This window comes from Triturus cristatus, chromosome 1_2, assembly GCF_964204655.1.
Source record: "Triturus cristatus chromosome 1_2, aTriCri1.1, whole genome shotgun sequence".
NCBI lineage: Eukaryota > Metazoa > Chordata > Amphibia > Caudata > Salamandridae > Triturus > Triturus cristatus.
This window is the reverse complement of record NC_140580.1, coordinates 886,697,678-886,720,489: the sequence shown is the minus strand read 5'-3', so window position 1 is coordinate 886,720,489 and position 22,812 is coordinate 886,697,678. Positions and strand designations below refer to the sequence as shown.

Genomic DNA, 22,812 nt, shown 5'->3' with positions numbered 1-22,812 from the left:
TCATTGACGGTCATCCCTGTAGCGCAAAGATCCTGTCGGGCTTCCTGGGCAGTCACTGCTGGAGCTTCGCGTTGGCAGCTCCCACGAGCTGCCAATGTGGTAGCGCAAAGTCCAGCTCTTGCATTGCACTGGGTCGCTGATGATTGTGGCTGCCTGAAGAGTCAAGTTCACTGAAGGTTTGTATTGGCCAGTGGTGCAGGCAGCAAGATCGTGGCGCGAACAGGCCCGGTTGTGGTCTTGAAGATCCCAAAACTTCAGGGAGTTCCTTTTTCTTTGGAGAGGATCTCAACTGATACCACCAGGTCCAGTTGCAGGTTCATGCAGCAGGTTAGCATGGCAGTTGCAAGGAGCCTCTGGAGCTTTTTATGCCCCTGTAGCTCAGAACAGGAGGTCAGTCAGTTAACGCTTGGAGTCACTGCAGCGTGGGATGAAGGATGCAGGTACAATATTCCTTCTCAGCAAGGAAGGAAGTAGGCATAAGAGCAGCTGAGTAGCACGGCAACAGAGTGGCAGTCCTTCTGGCAGCAAAGCAGCACAGCAGTCCTTTTTCTATAGTATCCACGGGTCCAGAAGTGTACTGAAGAGTGGGTCTGATGAAACTATTTTTATACCTGATGCTATGTTTAAGAAGAAGTTTATAGAAGATTCCCTTTGAAGTCCTTGGCGTTCCCTCCCTCCCCTGCCCTGGCTCCAAGCAGGCTGCATGGATAATGCAGTGGTGACAAGTCCTTTGTGTGAAGGCAAAGCACATCCTATTTAGTTGGAAGTGATGCTGTGCCCAGCACCATTCCCCATCCTGCCAGCTGATGGCCCATCCAGGCAAACCTAATCTCTCTATTGTGTGGCTGTCTGGGATGAATAAACAGAGTCCAACCTCCTACTACACCCAGTCATGTGACTCAGGAACAGGCTGCAGATGCCAAATATAGTCAGGACAGGAAAATTCCAATTTTCTAAAACTGTCTTTCAAAATTGTAACTTAAAATCTGACTTTACCGTTAAAGAGGATATTTAAATACAATTTCTCAGACACCAAACATAAAATGTTCACCTGTTTCAAATCTAAAGTTAGCACTTATTATATGTAATAAACTACCCAGTGTTATCCCATTGGAGAGGTAGGCCTTGCAGTAGTGAAATACGAATGTAAAAGTTTTTCACTATCAGACCATGTAAAAGGTAAAAGTACATGTCCAACTTTTTAAATATACAGCACCCTGCCATATGGGCTGTTTAGGGCCTACCCCAGTGGTGACTTATATGTATTAAAAGGAAGGTTTCGGCATGGCAACTTTTGCCAGGTCGAAATGGTACTTTAACTACATGCACAGGCTGAAGTGACAGGCCTGAGACATGTTTAAAAGACTACTTAAGAGAGTGGCACATTAAGTGCTACAGGCCCACCATTAGCAGTTAATTTACAGGCTCTGGGTTCAGAAAACAGGAGGGTGAAGGAAAATTTTGGGAGATGACCCTGTAGAAAGGGCCATGTCCAACATACTCTTTTCTTATTTTTGTTTCTGCACTTATGTATGCGTCTGAAAAGAAAAGAAGTGAAGAATAGACATTTATACATAAAAAACCCTATCATGCAAGCATTTATGCAAGTGGTCATGCAAGGTGTCACTCTCATGCAATATCATTAGCTGGTAAACTAAAGCATCCAGCCAATAGGTCACAAGATAAAATGAGGTATGTGCAATAGTGTAGAGCTGCAGACCTTCCTTCACTCTAATGGTGGTAAATCGGGAAATTCAATTTGCCTTTTTTTTCAACAAATTCTTTCAAGAGTTGCTGCGTATTACATCATCATTTGCCACCAACCATCTGAATATAACAATCCTCAATTTTTGTTTTACTAAACTTTTTGATATGCGTTTATTTCGCATTGTTTTCATTCTCCTAAAGCATCCCTCAATTCAGTGAATACGAAAAATAGGCAAAATAGTCTCAAATTCTGCACCAAAATCTCCCCACTTGCATGTTCAAATAAACATCGATTTATAGATGTTTGCATTTTTATGTAACGCAAAATTGTACCAAGGGCGTTAGAGCGCTTTACACGAAAACCAGGCGCTACGATTTTTTATTTGTTAAAAGTCTGAGATTTGCTTAGAATGACTACATATTCAGCAGAGGCCGAAACTCGAAACTGGTTCTCCAGTTCTAAAGCAGACAGCGATAACCTCAAGGCCACGCCTCATCGACGATGATTTCACACTCCTCTGTGGAAGGCTCTGCCTGTTTAAGCTAGAGGGAAGAGAGTGTGTGTGTGTAATTAATTTATGGTTTGTAAAGATGCCCGTGCCACTGTCACTTTTCGAGCCTGTGATGATGTGAGTGAGAATAAGAGGCCGTGCTCTATTTCCGTCTAGCTCACAGTAAATTCTTCTCTGAGCCGCCAGGGGCCGCCCTTCAAATTCAAGGAATCTGCTGTGAAGGCCACCGGGAACTGTAGTCCTTCTAGTGCTAGTTATCGCACGAAGAAACTGATGGGAACTACAAGTTCCGGGTGCCCCGGGACATTGCCTCAGGGACGTGGGTGCAGGCTTCCCGGGGTGCCTGGGGGAGAGGCGTTGAACATTTAGAGCTATTGAACAGGGGAGGAGAGAGTTCAGGCAAGGCGGAGGAGGTGAGCTCGGGAGACGACTCGTGAAGATACCAGGTGATTCTTTGGAGGGTGGTGGACACGTAAGAGCCGTAATAAAGAGGCGGAGCATTATCGAAGGCTGTGAAGGGAGGGTGGGTTTATTAAGTAGGGTCTCTATAGGGGGGGCCCTGAAGCAGTAGAGTGTTGAAAATGGTGTTGAAATTAGGTTGCTATCGAGGCAAGGCATTGATTAACGAGTGGATTTTTAGGGGAGAACAACATTAAATAGGGGTGTTGATTTAAAAGACCAGGTATCTGTTGGGATAGTAGGAGCCAAGGGCAGGCATTGAGAAATGGTGTTCTTAAAATAGATGACTGTTTTAATGTATTACTTGTTTACTGTGCATTGTAGGTGGAAGTTTGCGATTGCAAACGACACCTCATTAATAATACATCATTTCTTATACTTAGCACTTTGAACGTTTTCTTAATTAATCTGAAAATGCAGCATTGCTAAACGGTCCTGATCATTTGTTGCGTGAATGTTTTTTGTGCAATATACTTTTTACGCAATGCTTAAAATTGTGTAATAATAAAGTATTTAAAAAGAGAGTTTGCATAAACGCTTTCCAGGATACCACGTGTGGGGTCAGTCGGAAAAGGAGCACACTTTTAGGGGCTTTTTAAACTTGTACCTGATATGAAAGGTACTGGTTAGAGAGATGGTAGAAGGACGTGCATAGCTGTTAAGTGGTGCCATGTCACGTGCCACACCTTTAGTGAGTCCTAGTACTTTAGCTTACACTATGTCACATCGTGGAGTAGTTTCACTTTTCCCTGTAATAAATGTATTCTTAATTATGCCTCCTCGTCCTATCGTTGGTATGCATCCTGCTCTGTTCCTTGAGTACCTATCCGTGGATAATCCTTTATTCCTGTAATATCAGTTTTTGTCTAAAACTGAAAGAAAAGATTTCAGTATAACCCCTGTGTCTACAGGGACAACTTTTCCAGGTGGGCTTTCCGTTTTAGGTCGAAGCCTACCAGACAACACAGATGTCTGGTTTGCTAAAGACATCTTGGGGACATTCAAAAAGCGTCCCTGGAAATGCATTCCGCTGGTTCCTTACCATTGCTTTGTGGTTTATTACTCACATTTTCTGGCTTTCTATTTGCTGGCTTTATTTGTTTTAGGCTGTCCAGGGTGAGTTTGTCCCTCCCAAGGAGCAAAGCCTTCTCACACTGACTCCCCTTGTAATCTTACATGAGTGCTCCTTTCTTTAAACAGGCCTGCAAATCTCGTTCTTATCTTGTCATGTTTTCTGTGCATTCAAAGACAGAGGTCAAATGTCAGATTCCATCTTCCGAGGGAGCTTGGTGTTCACTTTTCTTTCTCAGGCTTCAAAGTGAGAAGATTTATGTGACAATCTTGCTGGATACTGGGTCTAGGAAAGTTTTTTTTTCTTTTCTAGCACACAACATTCAAATGAACAGTGCTAGTATTTCAGACTATATCAGAATTATGAACGCACAAATGAAACACTTTTTGTTATTTCTGAAGTGTGTTGGAAACATACTTTAATATGATCAAATCAATTCACCAGGTGATGCCATCTCCACACAATATCGTTTGTGCGCTGTATAGGTTTATTAGTAAAACTGTACGTCTATGCAATTGTTATGATCATTTCAATTGAAAATGTGTTTCTGTATTGGCAGTGTGCTACCACACCATGCAAACTCCACTCTACACCTCTCCACTGCACTCTACTCCACTCTGCACCACTCCACCCTACTCTATTCCTATGCACTCTACAACCCTCTACTCTATGCCAATGCACTCTACGCCACTCTACTCTACACAACAACATTCTTCGCCACTGCACTCTACACCACTCCAGTCTAGGCCACTCCAGTCTTGTCTGCAATCAATCAAACATTTGTAGCGCGCGCTACTCACCTGTGAGGGTCTCAAGGCGCTGAGGGGGAGGAGCAGCTACTGATTGAACACCCAGGTTTTCAGGAGTCTCCTGAAGGTCAGCAGGTCCTGGGTCTCGTAGGTGGATGGGGAGGGTGTTCCATGTCTTGGCGGCGAGGTGGGAGAAGGATCTGCCGCAGGTGGTTGTTCGGTGGATGCGCGGGACGGTGGCAAGGGTGAGGTGAGCGGAGCTGGCGGTTGGGGGTGTAGAAGGTTATGTTATAGGTTTGTAGAGCGCGACAGCTGCCCCAGCAACGGGCTGAGTCGCTTGTTGAGGTATGCTGGTCCGGAGTCGTGGAGTGCTTTGTGAGTGTGGGTGAGGAGCTTGAAGGTGATCCTCTTGTTAACGGGGAGCCAGTGAAAGTCCCTCAGGTGGGCGGTGATGTGGCTGTGGCGGGGGGATGTCGAGGATGAGGTGTGCGGAGATGTTCTGTATGCGTTGGAGTCTCTTCTGGAGTTTGGCTGTGGTTCCCGCGTAGAGGGCGTTGCCGTAGTCTAGCCTGCTGGTGACGAGGGCCTGAGTGACTGTTCTTCTGGTTCCGGTGGGGATCTATCTGTAGATCTTGCGAAGCATACGGAGGGTGTTAAAGCAGGAGGAAGAGACGGCGTTGACTTGTTGGGTCATTGACAGGAGTCCAGGATGAACCCTAGGTTGCGTGCGTGGTCGGTGGGTGTCGGCGCAGTTCCCAGTGAGGCCGGCCACCAGGAGTTGTCCCAGGCAGAGGGGGTGGAGCCGAGGATCTCCGTCTTGTCCGAGTTCAGTTTCAGGCGACTGCTCTTCATCCATTCGGCGACGGCCTTCATCCCTTCGTGGAAGTTGGTTTTTCACAATGCCTCTCTGCAACACTACATTCTACGCCACTGCATTCTATGCCAATACACTTTACGCCACTGCACTTTACTCTGTAACTCTCAACTTTACTTCCCCTGCACTCTATGCCATTCCACTGTACGCCACAATAATCTACACTGCACTGTCACTGCACTCTATTCTGTTGCACTCTATTCTGTTGCACTCTATTCCACTGCACTCTACCCTGCCCCACTCCAATCTATGCCACTTCACTCTACTCTGAAACACTCTATTCTATGCTACTGCACTCTATGCCACTGCACTCTGCGCCAAGGCATTCTACACAACTGTACTCAACATCACTGCCCTCTGTGCCAATGCACTCTACCACACTCTACTCTGCTGCACTCTATGCCAATGCACTGTACGCTACCCTTCATCACTGCACTCTATGCCACTTCACTCTTCATCACTCCACTCTGACCCCTACACTCTATGCCTCTCCACTCTGCACCACCATACACCACTGCACTATGTCACTCTACTCCACTGCAATCTACACCCGTGCACTCAGTGCCACTCTATTCTGCACCACTACACTCTTCATACTACTATATACCACTCCAATTTCTGCATTCTGTTACGCTGCATTGTACGCCAGTGAATTCCATGCCTCTGCACTCTACATCAGTATGATATGCAACATTGTACCTCAATGTACTCTACACCAGTCCACTGCACAGTACTCCACTTCACTGTACGCCACTGCACTCTAATCTGCACCACTGTACTCAACCCCTCTGCACTCTCCACCAGTCTACTAAGCACCATCTAATCTACACCACTGCAATCTAGATCACTCTACACCACTGCACACTGACACTTTGCAACACTGCACTATATGCTGCTGAACTCTACTCTACACTACTGCATTCTATACCAATACACTCTACGCCACTCTACATGCATCACTCCACTCTACACCACTGCACTTTATGCCACTGAACTCTGCACAAGTGCACTCTACTGTACTCTACGCAACACCTCTGCACTCTACGCCACACAACTCTACTATGCAAAACTCTAATCTGCAACACTGCATTTGCACACTATTACTGTACTTCATTTGGGTAGCAAAGGTTTTTGCTTTAGCACTCGATTCTCCAAGGTCAAGCCTAACTCTAGGGAATGGTGGTGCCTGAAATTGGTTATACAGCTTGGCTGCCTAATTAATACTCAATAAACTCACTGTCCAGTCACTGTTATATCTAAAAGAATATGACAAATTTCCAAGTAAGTAAATTACCAGTTAAAAAAATGAAATATTATGTGCAATCTTTGTTTCGGTCTGAACAACAACCTCAAGCGCTTTTTATATTATTTGTACAAGAGACACTATATTTCCCCGAACATTGAGCCTATGGCAAATGTAATTTATGGAGCTGTGCTTGGGGCACCTGGGAACCTGCAAGTGGTGTGTCTCTAAAATATTTACAGTCTTTTGATGCTCCAGTCAATGGGATGCTCCAACCAATGGGACAGGAATGCTAGACAAACATGGCACCATAAAGCTGTATTGTTATATTAAGTTTGGCCCTATGTTTTGTTGGTCCCGAGTCTGACTGTCCCACTTAGTAGGTTTAGTCACCAGTGGTTGAGGTAAAAATAGAAAAAAACCTTCTCCGAAAAATGTATATTTAAAAAAATGATGGTTCCACCAAATTGATTTTTAAAATTATTATTATGATGTTAATTTCTAAAGTGTATTGTAAGCCCTGGGGTGTGATGGATCTAAAACTCTTGCTGGAAATGATAAAATATTTACTAGTATCATGACAGAGGAGAAACATAAGTTTTAATGTATTTCTGAAGTGCAAGCACCAGCACTTCTGAGCAGGGGCGTGGTGAATATACTGGGAGTGTTCCGGCACTACTTAGAAGCAAACGGGTGCTCACTTAGAGTGAGTACCTCCCTTCAATAGTTACTTTTTAAGTACTGCACAGCCGTAACATTGCCAGAAGAGTTGCATAGAAACGATGTAACCACTAATTCTACCCGTTTGCTTTATTTATCACTTAGTTATAAAGTTAACCTTGTATCTAAAAAATTAAAATAACTATATAATAAAATTCAGCCAATGTGGATTATTGCAAAAAAAATCATCCCATGAAAATAAAAAGAACAGTTTCACACGCGGTGGACATGTTTAGCACAATTATATATATATTTTTTAAAGACATGTATATCAAACTACGGGTGCCCCCCTTCTGAACGTCACAACAGGGTGCAACAAAAAAAAAAAGCATCTTCTTTGATGAAACCTTCATTGGGAGCACGTGAACTGAAGTGCTCCATGTCAGTCCAAGATGCTCCGCATGTGACCCAACCTCTTCACACTGTGTTCTAAGTGTTCCAATCACCTCATTGTCCATTTGTGCAACTGGTAAGTCTTTCTCCAAAGTTTTCCGATCGATCTCTGTATATTCCAAACTCTTTGCGTTGTCCATCCATTGGCCTTAAGTTCGCATATGGTCTATCCCATGCTTCATCCTTCTCACGCAGTGTATGTTCGTGCTACAGCATCATCACACTGTACATGATCTCTGATTCCTTCACTGTCCCTGTGCCATCAAGCCCCTTGCATTCAGTCCGAAGGCCTCACCTTCTCACTGTTTGTGCATAGGACCCAAGCAGTGCTTCAAATGGAAAATAGAAGTGAAGGTACTCTGTACCAAAGTACCTGCTTGTTTCTGAGAAGTGACAGTACTCACTAACTAAAAGTATTAAGATTCCCTTGAGAAGTGCAGGTACTCTCCTCCTCAAAATAAAAAAGTGCCGTTACTGCGTACCGGTCAGTACCGGTCCATTTAAAGCACTGGCCCCTGGGGCGTTTGGGCCACATAAAACGTGAGGACTTTCTCTCTTAAAATAAAGTGCCGGTACTCGTGACAGTACCGGACAGTACCAGTCCATTTAAAGCACTGGTGTACATCAAGCTCTGTGCACCCTGTCCCTGCCTGTGTATTACAAACTTCATACACTCTGCCTGCCTCACACTGTCCTTTTACTGCAAACTTCCTGCACTGTCCATATTCACCAGTTTCTCCACTCTCTCGTCATGTGCCCCGAATGTACCATGCTCTAGCCATGTGCCACATGACTACCGCACTTTGCACATGTGCCCTATGTTCCCCACTCTCTTCCCCAAGCACAAAACACAAACTGCCCATGTGCCCCATGCTCGAAAGCTCTGGCTTTGCAGTGCTAGCCTCTTCATCTGACTTGCGACTGACCCCAGGCCCCTTGTATCATCTGTCCATGTTCTCCAAACCTGCGGAATCTGTGAACATTACCTCAATATGCTGCATTATAAAGAGCAGTGCGAGCCACAATTGTGTGGTATTTTATGCGCTCAAAAATTCAGACTCGCCAGAGTCCGATTTGATCAGGTGAGTTAAATATCTTATCAGTCACCGGGCCACTCCGTGAAGGCCTACGCAATCATCATAATTTAGAAAACGGGTAAAAAAGCTGAAGCTGCCGGGAGCAAGTCCTAAAAAGGAAACGTGGCCCAGTGGCACCTTGCCGTCTGGTTGCTAAACCCAGCAGTGTTGGCCAGAAAGAGTCACCTGCGCAGCCAGTGTTTTTACATAAACTAAACAGCCTGATTTATAAATTGTCTCCGTAAAGGTCATGCTCCCTGCTGCTGGAAGTTTCGGCGTCATCAAGGCACTGTGTGTAAGAAGGGCTGTGAGCGAGGGGCACTTACGGGGGGCTATTGTCATCATGCGTGCAGCAGGTGCAGTAGCATTGGGCGCCGGGTGGGGGAGGGGTGGAGGTGAAGAGCCCATTGCACCCACAAGGCCACATTTTATTCATATGTATTAGGGCCGACGGCACACACTCGCAGCCAGGGGTTGCGGTGAAAGGGAACAGGATATGGCGTCAGGGCCAGAGCAGCCGGCTTTGGAACTAGGAATCCCGGTTAAAGTCTCAGCGTCGACTCAACATCCTGTGATTCTGAGCAAATCACTCAATATGTCCCTGCCTAAAATAAGTGAAAGTGTGCTTGTGTAATGTAGCTGGTGGTGCTCACGTAAAGCCCTCCTTGGTTCGAGTTATCTTTAACTACTCACAGAGGGATAAATAGACGGCTTGCCCCATGTCTGTTGTCTTCTCATTCGAACCCAACCCCCGACTCTGCCCAAGCTGCGGCAAACGGCTCCGACAACCACTCAGAAAGCGTTTTCCGTCAATTTTTTCGAAAAACATTTCCCTTCTTTGTCTCGCTTTATTTTTCTGATTTTAATTGGTATATTTTAAGCAGCCCATCGAGACGTGAGAGGTGGGGGTGGAGCCAGTCAGCCCCTTCACGAAGAACTGAAACCAAACCAGACGGAGCTCGGCTGTCAAGCGAACCCACTCTGCCTCCGCCCCATGCGCGGCCTCGCTTACCCGTGCGAGGCGGCTACTAGCGATGTGTGCTCTCCGGAAGCGCAGCTGGTGCAGAAATGTGCACATTGAAATTCACGCATTCAACTGATCACGCGGCAAGTGCTCTCTCTATAGAAACCAGGCTATTGTAGGCAGTTTTTGTTTCCCTATTATTAGTAGGACAAGCTTTGGCCAGTAGATCTGACTTGCATTTTGAGTCACGATTAAATTATTAAAAGCACCCGTTGCAACGAAAAAGTTTTTTTTTTTTTTTTGTTTTTGTTTTTTTTTTAGAAATGATCTGTGTATGAGATAAGGAATTGATTTTTTGAAAACTCAGTGAACTTTTGATATGTAAAACAGTCCCTCATGCACTGCAAATGAAGCACTCTAAAGGAGGTGGGTTGAGGGTTTAATCCATGCCAGTCTTTAGGAATATCAACATAAAACGGATTTAAATACAAAGAAGCTCTGTTGGACTACTTTGCCTTAACATTGGTTATCCTAAAATCTGGCAGGTGTCTCGTCTTAGGACATAGATGGACAGCTCTGGCACAGCAACAGCCAATGGGCCTTAGTAAGTAGTGGGCCTCTCTAAGTCCTAACAACTTTTTTAGGTCTCGCCTGAGCCAGCGCATGCGCTGATCTGCTAGACATTTAGTAAGTGGGTTTTCAAAGTGCTACCACACTCTTTTGCTGGCCTCAAGCGTAAGGTTACGCACGCGGGCACTCGTGCACCCGCCATCTGGCTTTCTGTAATGGCTCATTAAGCCTTACAGCGCGTGAATCGTGCTCCTCCACCCCTTTGCTGTCTGCTCTCACTACCCCCTTCCCTTCCCTCCTCGTCATGCGAATGGGCTAATAAGTATCAAATTTTACATTTACAATTGCGCAAAAAACAAGTGACACCCCTAAAATAGGGCACTACATTCCTTAATTCTGTGAAATTTAACTCTGTAAAAAATCAACTAGTGTAAAAGCGCATGAAGCTTGCAACCTGCATCTTTCAACAACCGGCAGCTTCATTTTAATGTACTACGTTACGTTCTAAGTGCCCAACCGATGCCTCTGGTTTGTTTGTCTGAGCGCACATTAATGTTAAGTTTTAGTGGCGTAATGTTGGCTGTTCAAGTATTACTCTGTCGAGAAACCCCTCCCCCTTTTTGGGACAGCGCCTTATCGCCTGGCATTAGCTCAACATCAAGGCTCTCAAGATGTCTTTCTGGAATGCACATTTACGATCTGTTCCCCTGGGTTGATTTTTCATTCCCGCCCTCCCCTACCCCAGGCTTCCTATCAAGTGCTGTACACCGCCCTGGGTCACTGTGGCGTATTTCAAGTAAACATATTTTTTGACTGTCTTTCTCCTTCTACGGATCTCCCGGGGATTTGGCGCTACATTCAGTGGCTAGGCCGTCGGGGCCTTCCCGGGCTGGGCGCCCTTTCTCCTGCTTGTTTTTATTATCGTCTGGATTTATGGATCTGGGTTATCATAATTCACAGCCTGGTACATCCTTTTTTGCTGTGGAGAGGAGATTAATGGGCAAGCCCGGCCTGGGAACATTTGATCACAGTGCCTACTGAGCAGTGTGCCTTTATCGTCCCTAAACCCGGCATCGTTCCAAAGCGCCGGGACGACCGAGTCTTGCTGCTATAGGAAGCAACGTGAGGCATTTACAAACTCTGCCCCCATGAAATCCGTGATGAAGGAACACAGGGATAAAATCTACTGATCACAGATAGTATTTTAAGCTGCTTTGAGGTGTTGAGGCAGCTGATTCAGAGAGCAGTGTGTATTCAGAAAAAATAAATGTCGATTAAACATCTGATATCTGCCTTATAGTTGTCGCAGGTTTAAAACTTCTTAAAATAGCTTAACTTGTTGTTGATGTGATGGAGGAGGACCAGGTAAGAGTCGCACCCGATCCCGGCAACAGATCCCCACTCTCCCCTGTTAGTCTCCTTGCGTGCACCATCTACTACCGTACTGACACTCTCTAAAGACTAGTGCTTGCGTTTCTGTGACACCCTACCTCTCACTGTTGACATCTAGTCCTTTGACTTTGTATGGAGAATACTTCAGGCCCCATGCCCTGCAATAATCTGACCTTTATTATGCCAGTCCCTAGACGTACATATCTCCAATAATGCACTTGTATCCTGATCTGTAAAAAGCAGATTGAAATGTAAAATTGGGAATGCATTTAACGTCAGGCGATATCAGTAGAACAAATAAGGATGAGGGGGCCTCTAAAGTATGCCGTTTTGTGGATGCCAGTATGTCGCATCAGTGCTATGAAAGCCCAGCAAAAACCATTTAATGGTTAAGAAAATGGGTGATTAAACTGATGTGATTCTGATTTTTTTTTTCCATTTGGAGTTTTGAAACGAAAAAAAAGATGCAGCCAGACTGCAGAAACAATGCTGGCATATTTCATTGATGGGAGCAAAGAACTACGAGCGCCAGTAGCAAAAATCGTAACTGCTCAATAAACCAGCATTGGCATAGCCAAAGTCTCGCCTTTGGGACCTTGTAAGTAAAAAAAAACAAAAAACAACTGAAGTATAAGACTTCACGTTTACATTTACTTCGTATTTAGGATGCAGTAAATGTAAACGTGAAGTCTTACACTTCAGGTTTTTTTTTTTACTTACTAGGTCCCAAAGGCGAGACCTATTGGCTATGCCAATGCTTGTGCTCAATGGAGGCTGTTTATGTCGGCTTTGGCCGGACAGCGGATAGAGTGTGGAAGTGGGTTGTATGCCGCAGGCAGGAGCAGGCTGGGCAACACTAGACTTGTGACAGAAACAAATGCATTAAATAAACATGAAAACGCATTGATCTGCCCCTCACATCAATGACATGCTAAGGTGCAGCAATGTAAATCCATGTGTCTATTTGTAAATGGTTTCTACTTGGCTTCTGATGCATGGCCAATAGAGCATTTTATTTGGTACTAGTATTTTAAGTTCTCCATATATTCAGCGCCTCGTCAGGGGCAGTAAGCGCATATAAAATCAAATGAAATTCCAATCTATAATGAAAACAAATTACAGATAGTCCTGCTGTATTCCATGATGCATAAAGTAACACGACTTCCAGTCCTGTGCATTCATTTAAGAAACCAGTGCATTCTCGGAGGTGTAGTCTTGGCATTCCTCAGTGAACCAAATGGGCTTAACACATGAAAACAGTGATTTACAAAATTAAGGCCTCTGACTGTAACACACATCCTATGGGTATGCCTTGATCTGGCAACCCTAGCTACTTGTACCGAAATGCAAAGACAAAATAGGTGCATTGGTATTGTTCGGTGACTCCTGGTTTCAGTTAGAAGTTTAAATTGACTAACAGCGATTTCCCTTTTCTGTTCTGCTGAACACTCGGTTCCTGATCCACAAAAATCAGTCACAAGTTTACTCCCATAGGTTTCCTCCTATATCCGAAGTACATTTCCAACTTTTTCAACATTCACAAAGGTTTCAAGGAATACTGATGGAAATTTGGAACAGTCTCAGTTTCACTGTATAACTCCTGCAGTCCATTTTTGCACGAGCAAATGTACACAGTTGCCAATAAAAGCTTTTCTTGTGTTAAATGTTTATACACCAACCGCTGACTGTACATTAATAGCATGAAGTGAACCTTTAGAGCTGCAACCGAAGGAAGCATTTCTTTTGAAGTTTCATAGGAATGGAGACAGCATGTCCTGTTCAGAACCAAAGACGATGATTATCTGAAACAAAAAGTTAGCAGAAACTTCCCGTCTCTGCAAATTCTCCAGGGTTTGTTGTCCTATGCAGATAGAGGCAAACAGGCAATGTTTATGGTGACACGCCCTATTAGGCAAGGCGAGCCCAGCCCTCTCAACAAAGGGTAAGGATGTGTGAGCGAGGACACAAATGAATAACGCACGGATTCTTAACCTAGCTGTGCTATCACAGGCCTTGTCTAAATAGAACCTGGCTGAGAAATGTTAATATATAACAAGCATTGGCATAGCCAATAGGTCTCGCTTTTGGGACCTTATAAGTGTTTAGCCATGCAACAGTTGATGATGTTGCACCAAGGATATTGTGCTGCATAACTAAATACTTATAAGGTCCCAAAAGCGAGACCTGTTGGCTATGCCAATGCTTGTTTTACATATTGCAGAGCAGTTGATCTGCTGTGCAAGATAGCTTAAAGTAATTTAAAAAAATGTATTTTTTAAAAAGCACCACGACACAGACAATGTATTTTTTTTTAATTAAGCAATGCTACACAGCAGCTCAAATGCTGTGTGACATGTAAAAAAATTGCCAAAGCCAATAGATTTTGGAGAGGCAAAACCTGTTGGCTTTGCCAATGCTTGTTTTAATCTTCCCTCACAATCTTGGGTGACGATAATTGAGCGTCGAGCCCTGTGAGTGTAACTGCAGAGGGACTGTAGGGTAACGACCATTGTCCAACAAGTTGTGCACGGGTGCACCGTTAAACAGGAGAGTCATATGCGACTGCAGTGATGAACACAGGTTTGTAAGAACACATGATGTCTTCTGTTTACACAGGAGGTTCAAGTACATATTGCGGGTCCGTTACATGCTGAGGATCAAGAACAGGGGTTTGTGCACAAGCAGCGACTGCTGTTCTTGACACAAAGTAGGATTTGCATTGCTAAACACTGAAGCTCGTGCATATACAATGCATATGTTGCACACACACTCATGCACGGGATGATTACAGTCAATGCTTTAAATGGGCCGGTACTGAGTACCGGCACTTTTTTATTTTGAGGGGAAGAGTACCGGAACTTCTCAAGAGAAATGTAATACTTTTAATTTGAGAGTACCGGCACTTCTCAGAAACAAGCAGGTACTCTGGCACAGAGTATCTGCAGTTCTATTCTTCCATTTCAAGCACTGACAGAGTGCTATCCCATAAAAATGCGTGCATCCGAACTGAGGACCAAGGCGATGTAATCATATTGCAGCAAACTCACGGTCATACGCCAATGAGAAGTAAGTAAATTACAATGAAGTTTGAATCAACGAATGGTAAGTTCAGGTAAGTATTGGGCGGGTTCTAACCCCCTTTTAATTTATTTATTTTTAATACAAGAAATTTCGGATGCACGGTTCAAGCGCTGCGCCACTGGTGAAACCTAAAAGCAAGTCCTCACCTTCTTGCTCTGCCGACTGCTGCCTATTCAGTGAGAGCATCTCTGCGTGTGTCCTGGTGTCGGCGCACTGAACGTGGAAAGAGTTGTAATGTTTGCTGCTTTTGGCCCAGAACACAGGTTCGGCCTGAAAATCGCTGCCTGGTCAGTAATCGGGCTGATTACTACTCTTTTCCACCTCTGTGATATTTGAGAAAATACAGAGGTGGAGGCTTAATATAGGGAGTCTCATATTGCAGAAGATCCAGTAAATGGGGCATAGACAGGGGCCTAGCAACCCATCTCTCTCACAAAATAAATATGCATGTTTTTGTTTGCACACTTCAACAAAGCCACCGCTTTATTCTCTAAAATAATGACTGAAGTGGCAATTGGATACACAAGCAAGCCACCGTCACGCTTTCCTTCCTGATTTGTTGCCATAAAGCAGGATGATAAATGCAACATGCAGTCAAGAGTTAGGAATGTCACAGAGGGATGAAGACATCGACCCTTGACAGCAGAGTTCTGCAGGCAGGCTCCGCCACTGCAGGCCCAGCAGACGGCCCCGCCATGCACGCCCACGCGCTGCTCCAGCAGCCTGGAGGTGGCCTGCGAGGTCCGTGGTGGAAGATGAGAGGGCCGTTCTGCGCACCCCATCGCCTGACTCCTTTCATGTGACCATTTGTTTCTGTGACGTCATTGACCGCGTCTGACCCAGTCGGAGTGTCTGACCTCATGAGACGGTTCTCTGCTTGGCCGGCGGATAAAGGCGCTTCGGTACTGGCGTCTGTCACGGGCTCTGCCGTGCAGTGGAGGGCTGTCTGTGGAGGGCTCCGCACGCTGGTTTATGTGACACCGAGTATGTCCCACTACAGCGAGCTCAGAGCGGGAGGATGTAGAGCTCACCGGACCCCCAGCACTGACCGGCGTTCCAGGCAGGACCTGGCGCCACAGGGCTGCTTCCAAGGTCCGAGTCCCTGCTGAGAGCTCCCGGAGCATTGCGTGTGAAAGGTCACCTCTAATGCCTCCCCTGAAACCATAATGCCCTGGACACAGAGGCTAACCAAGATGATTTATCCTGATGTAATTAGCGTTATGTTGTCCATCCGCTAATCTTTCCTCCATCAGTACATCCTCTGAGGATGCGAGCATTTTATTTCAATCGGCTTTATTGCGAGGTGAGAGAGAGTGGTCTTTTGAAGATGTTCGGCGAAAACTAATGTGATATAATGCAGTTTGAAGTTATGGCAGTGCTGCCAAAAAAATGAGACAAAGCAAGCCTGTGATTGTTTTACATCTTTGAGAGATATTTGTCTGACTTAACATGCTGATTGATTATGGCATGATTATGGCATTGCTCTGAGCCTGTGCCCCGAAGATAACAAGACAAATTGGTCCGGACGCGAGCGAGCGCCCGCCGCGCGAAAGTGAAAGCAAGCGCGCGCGCTTGGCGGGGGAGCGCATTCCAGGCTGGGGAGCGGACCCTTTGAAGTATGATGCCGAGGGCGCCAGTGGGCTGAAGCGCTTCCCAAAACGCATTGCATGGCGGCACGATGCACGTGATTGTGCGCGTGCTCGCCATGCAATCCACTTTTGGGAGCACTTTGAAATGCCCCTCTTACTAGAGTCTCGCATAGCGATTGCATAAACGCAATAGCTAGGCGAGACCTAAAAATAAAAGCAGTACTTTTGAAAATGTCTCTTTTGTATTGGGAAGTGTGAAACAATACATTCAAAGTAACTACATTTTGAAAATTACCATGAGTGTATCTTATTAATGTAGCGTGTTTGCAGATATTCTAAAAAAAATGTCTATTGGATGTTTATTATTTCGAAATAAAAAGCGATTTCCAACTTAAACAATTCTTGCACTGGGTCTAAAATGAAAAGGCTTACAGGTTTAAAAAAAAAAATGCTTTATAATTAGGCCTGCATTATTCACTATCCTATCTCCTCTACTACATTTTACAAAATTTTGTGCAAAACTGGCAACACTCTGGTAGTCCCAAACACCTCTCACTGCTTCTGACCTATAGCCTGCCCCCAAACATCTCCATCTACCTATTAACAATGCTAACGTACTATACACAAACTTGTGGGAAATTATGTCCCGCAACTCACATCTTGCGGCACCTGCAGAATGATGTGCATTTTCAGTGTATTTTGCCTTTTTGTTAAAACTTTAATAGGCCTATTATTTCTAACAGGATTTTTTTTAAATAATTGCAATCTCTCTTTTTTTGTTGCAAATAAATACCCCTTTTTTCTAACAACTTTTGACCTAATCTCAATGCCAAATAATTTGTGTCTATGCTGAAAGTCTAACACAAGACCAGATAAATAAGGAAGGAGGCTATCTTGTCTGTGTCACCTAAACACCACCTTTCAGGGTTGAGCTTTCATTTATAAGGGCAGTGTATGCTGGGGGTGTAGTGTGTGATTTGCTCAATTAAAGTGCTTGTCCGGACATCTGATAAGTGCCTGGTAAACAAGCATTGGTATAGCCAATAGGTCTCGCCTTTGGGACCTTATAAGTGTTTAGCCATGCAACAGTTAATGTTGTTGCAGTAAGGATATTGGCTGCATAACTAAATACTTATAAGGTCCCAAAAGCGAAACCTATTGGCTATGCCAATACTTGTTTTCAATTCCTACAGGTATGTAGTTTAAAAACACAGTATTCCATAGCCAGTGTTTACTTTGAGCCAGTGCTTAGAAGTGGGGCCAATTGGCACTCATTTTTAGGGACTGGCAATTATTTTCCTCGTTTGACTATAATACCCACAAAAGATAGAAAAAACACAAAATGAGAAAAGAACGAGGAAGTGAAAGACGGAAAAAAATGCAACAAAGCACGAATGAAAAAGATTATGAAAGAGTGAGAAAAAGGGACAGGGAGTTTCTGGTGGTGGATAAAAGAGGCATCTCAGAAGTATCACAATTAACCAGTCTCCCAAGAGAAGCAGTGTAGAAAAGAGATGGGAATAAAAATAAAAAAACTTAAAAACACCAGAGATATCTTTTAGCTATGAGAAGACCACAAAGAGATTCTGGGACTGTAGAGGCGCATTGTGGCTATAAAGAGAATTAATCACCCTGGAGGGGTTCTGTGACTACATCCTTTGGGGCCATGCTGGGATTGTGCATACCTTAAGGGTCTTTGAAGAGATGAAAGGGCTTTGCATAGAACCTCCTCCTTATTGTTGTCATCTTTTGCATGTCTCATCTAGACATCCTGGAAATTATTTGGGTTAGCCCTCTGACAAGACACCATTGCCTCTTTATTTTCTGTACACTCCACAGAACACGGCGCCTAAATGGATGAATGGAACTCTTGTGTTCTGTAGACATTTATCGTGGTTTAATGTAAAAAATAGTTTAGTAGGGTCAAAAAATATTTTAGTTCTGATAACCATTTGAAGAATATTTTTTTTATATATATGGTTCTCTTCTCAACAAGTGCATCTGGTTATGAATGGTGCATGGAAACACTGTTCTATAATGATAGGCATGTGGTCTAAATGTGATCGTTGTAGTAGCTCCCAGGCTCCCTCTGCTGGTGGCGCCATAAGCTGCTGCCTAGAGTTGTTCTGCTCAAGTACGCGGTGGTTATGCTGCCGTCCTCCGCATCTGTGCGCCCTTGCTTTGTAGTAGGTGTCAACTGACGATCATCTATAGACATACGCTGAACCACATCTCTTAAGCACTTGGCAGCCTGGGCGCTAAATATAACAAGCATTGGCATAGCCAATAGGTTTCGCCTTTGGGATCTTATAAGTGTTTAGCCATGCAACACTTGATGTTGTTGCACCAAGGATATTGTGCTGGATAACTAAACACTTATAAGGTCCCAAAGGCGAGACCTATTGGCTATGCCAATGCTTGTTTCAGATGGCATAGGTGCATGGCACAGCCTGGCACAAAACATAGGTTTCTGAAAGTTATTTGTGCTACTAGGGGCCATAAGCTAAACTTGAAGCGATACATATCAGAATGTCTTTCATCCCTCTGCTCACCTTCAACAAAAAATGTGCACTGTTTCTGGAACAAAAAGCATGTTTTAGATTTGATAAAAATGGATCCCTTTTTGACAAAATATTAGGTAGCTTAAAAAGATTACTTAAAATAGAATTTGAGTATTGCCTGTACCTCAAACACAGTCCCTTCTACGTGTATACTTTGATGTCTTCAAGTACGAATATGGATGAAGAAAGTAAGAAATTTGGCAGCACTCAACTTGTAGAAACACTAGGGTTATTGGCAGTGCACTTCCAAAAATGTTATTTCCTTCGGATAGGTGATTAGCCCGCAGTAATTTATAGCACTGTCCAGTGACGGTGTGTGAAAGGGAGAGGTCGGTGGGCTGCTCTGTGAGAGCTGAAAATGATGGAAGGGCTTATTCTATCATGGTGCCGACCGCTGTAGGAGCACATTATATTTTACAGCCACGGGAGAAAGAGATCAACAAAAAGAAAATGGGAAGAAAGACCTGGAAGAGGAGAAGACAGAACAGAACAAGTGGAAAGAGAGAATGAGACCGAAGAGGGCAACACTGAAAACATTGATAGAGAGAACTACATAGAAGAGGGAACAGTAGTACAAGATTGAGGAAGAAGCACAAGAAAACTGCATGGACGATAAAAACATGTAAAAGAGAGGCGGCAACCAACTTTGTAAAAGGAACGAGAGGACCAGATGAAAGAGGGAAAGAGTGAAGTCTGGAAAGAGTGACATAGAAGCGGGGTAGACCAAAGGCAAAAAGAAACACCGGCTAGAAGAGAGAATAACTTGAGTAAGATAGACAGGAAACAGCAATAAAGAGGTGGAGCAAGGAGTACATTGCAGAGGAAGACAGAATATCACAAAGAAGGGGGAAGACTAGATGCAGTACTTTGTAAACAAAAAACTAAAGTGCAGGAGTGCAAAGCTTCTCTTAAGAGCGCCAGGGCAGTCGAGTACAAATCTTTCCTATTTGTTTCCAATTCGGTCAATTTTCATTTACCCCCAACAATTCGTGTGTCTTTATGTCATATCTGCAAGTTGTTTTTCATCCGAATGTTCTCCCTTTATCACCATTTTCCTATTTTTCTTTTCCTCCTTAATCCATTTCTATGTTCCTCTTTCACTTGGTCCGCGGCAAAGTCTCCAAAAATAAGTCCGTATGCTCCCCACCTGCACAAATTAAGCACTGATTCCATACTCCAATGGGCAGTGCTTTAAATGGGCTGCTGCGGTTAGGTACTGAGTATCTGCACTTATTTATCTTGAGAGGGAGAATACCGGCAGAGATGTGATACTTTTAACTGGAGAGCATCAGCACTTCTCAGAAGCAAGAATGTACTCTAGTACAGGGTACCTGCGCTGCACTGCACTCCTTGAAGCACTTCCTCGAAGCACTTCCTCAAAGCTCTAGCAACGAGCAAGAGAAAAGACATGAAAGATACGAGAATGATGTGAGAGACGCAAAAGAAAGTAATGCAAAACAGTAGGTTAAAACGGCTTAGAAAAGGGAAAGAAAAAAGAGTGGAAAAGGAAAGAACTGGAAAGAGGGAGAGAAAGACCCACATAAAAGAAGAGAAACGGCCCACAACAAGAGGTCAGGGAGAGGTGAATCAAAGAGCGACCTACTAATTGAAAGCAAGAAGCGAAAGAGACAATATGAGAGCAAGGAAGAAGAAACAAATTAAAGACTTAAAAGGAGAATGACAGGGAAAAAGAAGAGAGTTCAGGTGAAACAAGGAGCGACCTACTAATTGAGAGCAAGAAGTGAAAGAGACAATATGAGAGCAGGGAAGAAGAACGAAATGAAAGACTTAAAAGGAGAATGACAGGGAAAAAGAAGAGAGTTAAAGAGAGGGAAAGCGTGACCAATTTGAAAGAGGGGAAGAAGAACTAAACAAGAGAAGAAGTGAGAGCAAAAGGCAAGAGAGCGATCTAGACCAGAAGAGGAGACGAGTTAAGAAGACCTGATGGGAGAAAGCAGGAAGAAAAGAGTAACAGGAAGTAAAGAGTAGGGAATGAGGCGGATCTGGGAGGGATGAGGGGAGAAAGGTGGGAAGTGAAGGACTGAGTTGAAGAAAGGGCCGGATACGAGAGGGAGTCGGACAGGGCGTGAGTCCCGCGGCGAGCAGGCAGCTATCTGCCGAAGCAGGCTCGCGCCCGGGCTCTAATCCGCCCCGCGCGCTCTAATCCGCCTCCTCCCAGTTGATAAAACACAACTAAATATTTTTCCTTCTGTACTGTGAGCGACGCTCCTGTGTCTGTCTGAGCACCAAGACATAAACAGTGATCTGTAATTAAACGGGTCAGTGACTCAGGAGGGCTCGCGGGGGAATTGTGTGTGTGTGTGTGCGCCGGATGATGGTTTGACTGCTAATTAAAGGGTGTAATTAAGTAGGAATTAAATAAATTATGTAGCACTGGAAACAGCTGCTCGTGGGGGGCAGAGCCTCGGAGCAGAAGGAACGGACGAGGGAATGAGAGCGTGAGGGGGGAGAGGGTGCCAATGAGTGGGAGGGTAGGAAGGGGCCGGTGGAAGGGGGCAGGGTGATTAAAGAAAATCAAGAAGTAGATTCCGAGAAAGAGAATTACGCATGGGGAAGGAAAGAAAGAGTGAGTGAGAAAGAGGGAGAGATAAGGAAAGAGAAAGTGCCGAGTGGTACAGGAAGGAAACCAAAGAGGGGCAGTGAAGACAAGGTGATGGATGAATAGTGGGGAGGAAGGAATTAATTCGAGAAAGAACCGGAGGAGCGAACGAGATGGGTAAGCCAGAGAAAAGAGGCCGATGGGTGAGAGAGAAAGGGTGGCATGATAGGACAAGGGAAGCCTATGCCAGAACAAACCGCCGCCGCCACCCGGAGCAGCTGTTTTGACACACACTCGTGCTTGTGTCAGTACTGTCCTGGGAGCGCGCATGTGAGAGAGAGAGGGGAAGCAGGAGGTGAGCCCAGGAGTGGTGCGCGCGCAGTCTGCTCTTTTTGGAAGCACAAACTCGTGCTTGTGGCGCGCCCCTGCGCGCTCTCGCAAGGTGGATGTCGCCATAAGCACGAGTATGTGCTTCGAAAAAGAGCAGAACAACGGCTAAACGTCCTCCTATGCAGCGCATGCACGCTGCGTAGGCGAGACCTAAAAAATAATTCGAATCAGTCACTTTCCCACTCCTCCTGACATCCCTACTCTCTACTTCTGTACTTAGCAGAGAGTTTGAAGCATGCGAATCAGTCACTTTCCCACTCCTCCTGACGTCCCTACTCTCTACTTCTGTACTTAGCAGAGAGTTTGAAGCATGCCTAACATCACACAACCGAATACTCAGTAGGCCATATCCCAGCCATGCAGTCTCCCAACCACACATGCAGGTTCTGGCTTGTAACCAATCCCAACAAGACCGAGATATGCAACTTGCTCCTTCCAGGCCAGGCAATAATGCTGCAAGACTACAGTAGTGGCAGAGGTGTACTATATCAATGATACATACCAACAGTATCCCTATAATCCCAGCACATGTGTGTCAAGCTGTATGTAGCACATTCACTGTTGCTGTGATGTACTGACTAGGAACATAGTGTTGTACTTTACCAACCTGGACTTCAGCAACAAGAGGATTTGTGTTTTTTAAATGGTCAGGCCCTTGTGAGAGAGCCCAATATGTTTGGGAAAATCGAACATTATGTGTATCATTCTCAGTCAGTAATTTAGTGTGAAGTGTTGAATTACTAGGAAAACGTTCACAAGTTGATGTTGTACCCCACAGGAGAATAATCTGTTTGAGCGTAGGTCTATGTTATGACCAGAGGCAAGGATTATGCTTTATTTTTAACTGCAGCTATTTTCAGTAAATATAATAAAAACTACCTTTCCCAGCACTTGGGAATA

At 44.6% G+C, this 22,812-nt stretch overlaps 1 protein-coding gene across 8 annotated transcripts in view; it reads left to right on the top strand.

The window, feature by feature from the left end:
• Positions 1-2,519: 2,519 nt before the first annotated feature.
• The window catches only part of MIB2 (MIB E3 ubiquitin protein ligase 2), a 325,069-nt gene continuing 304,776 nt past the window's right edge, over positions 2,520-22,812 (top strand). For 3 of the 8 annotated variants that reach the window (XM_085609519.1, XM_085609515.1, XM_085609505.1), the window contains exon 1: positions 2,520-2,632. The gene's annotated coding sequence lies outside the window, so the exon portion shown is untranslated. Of the gene's footprint in view, positions 2,666-22,812 lie in introns of all 8 variants that reach the window. The other 5 variants (XM_085609514.1, XM_085609503.1, XM_085609517.1 and 2 more) reach the window with 3 other exon arrangements.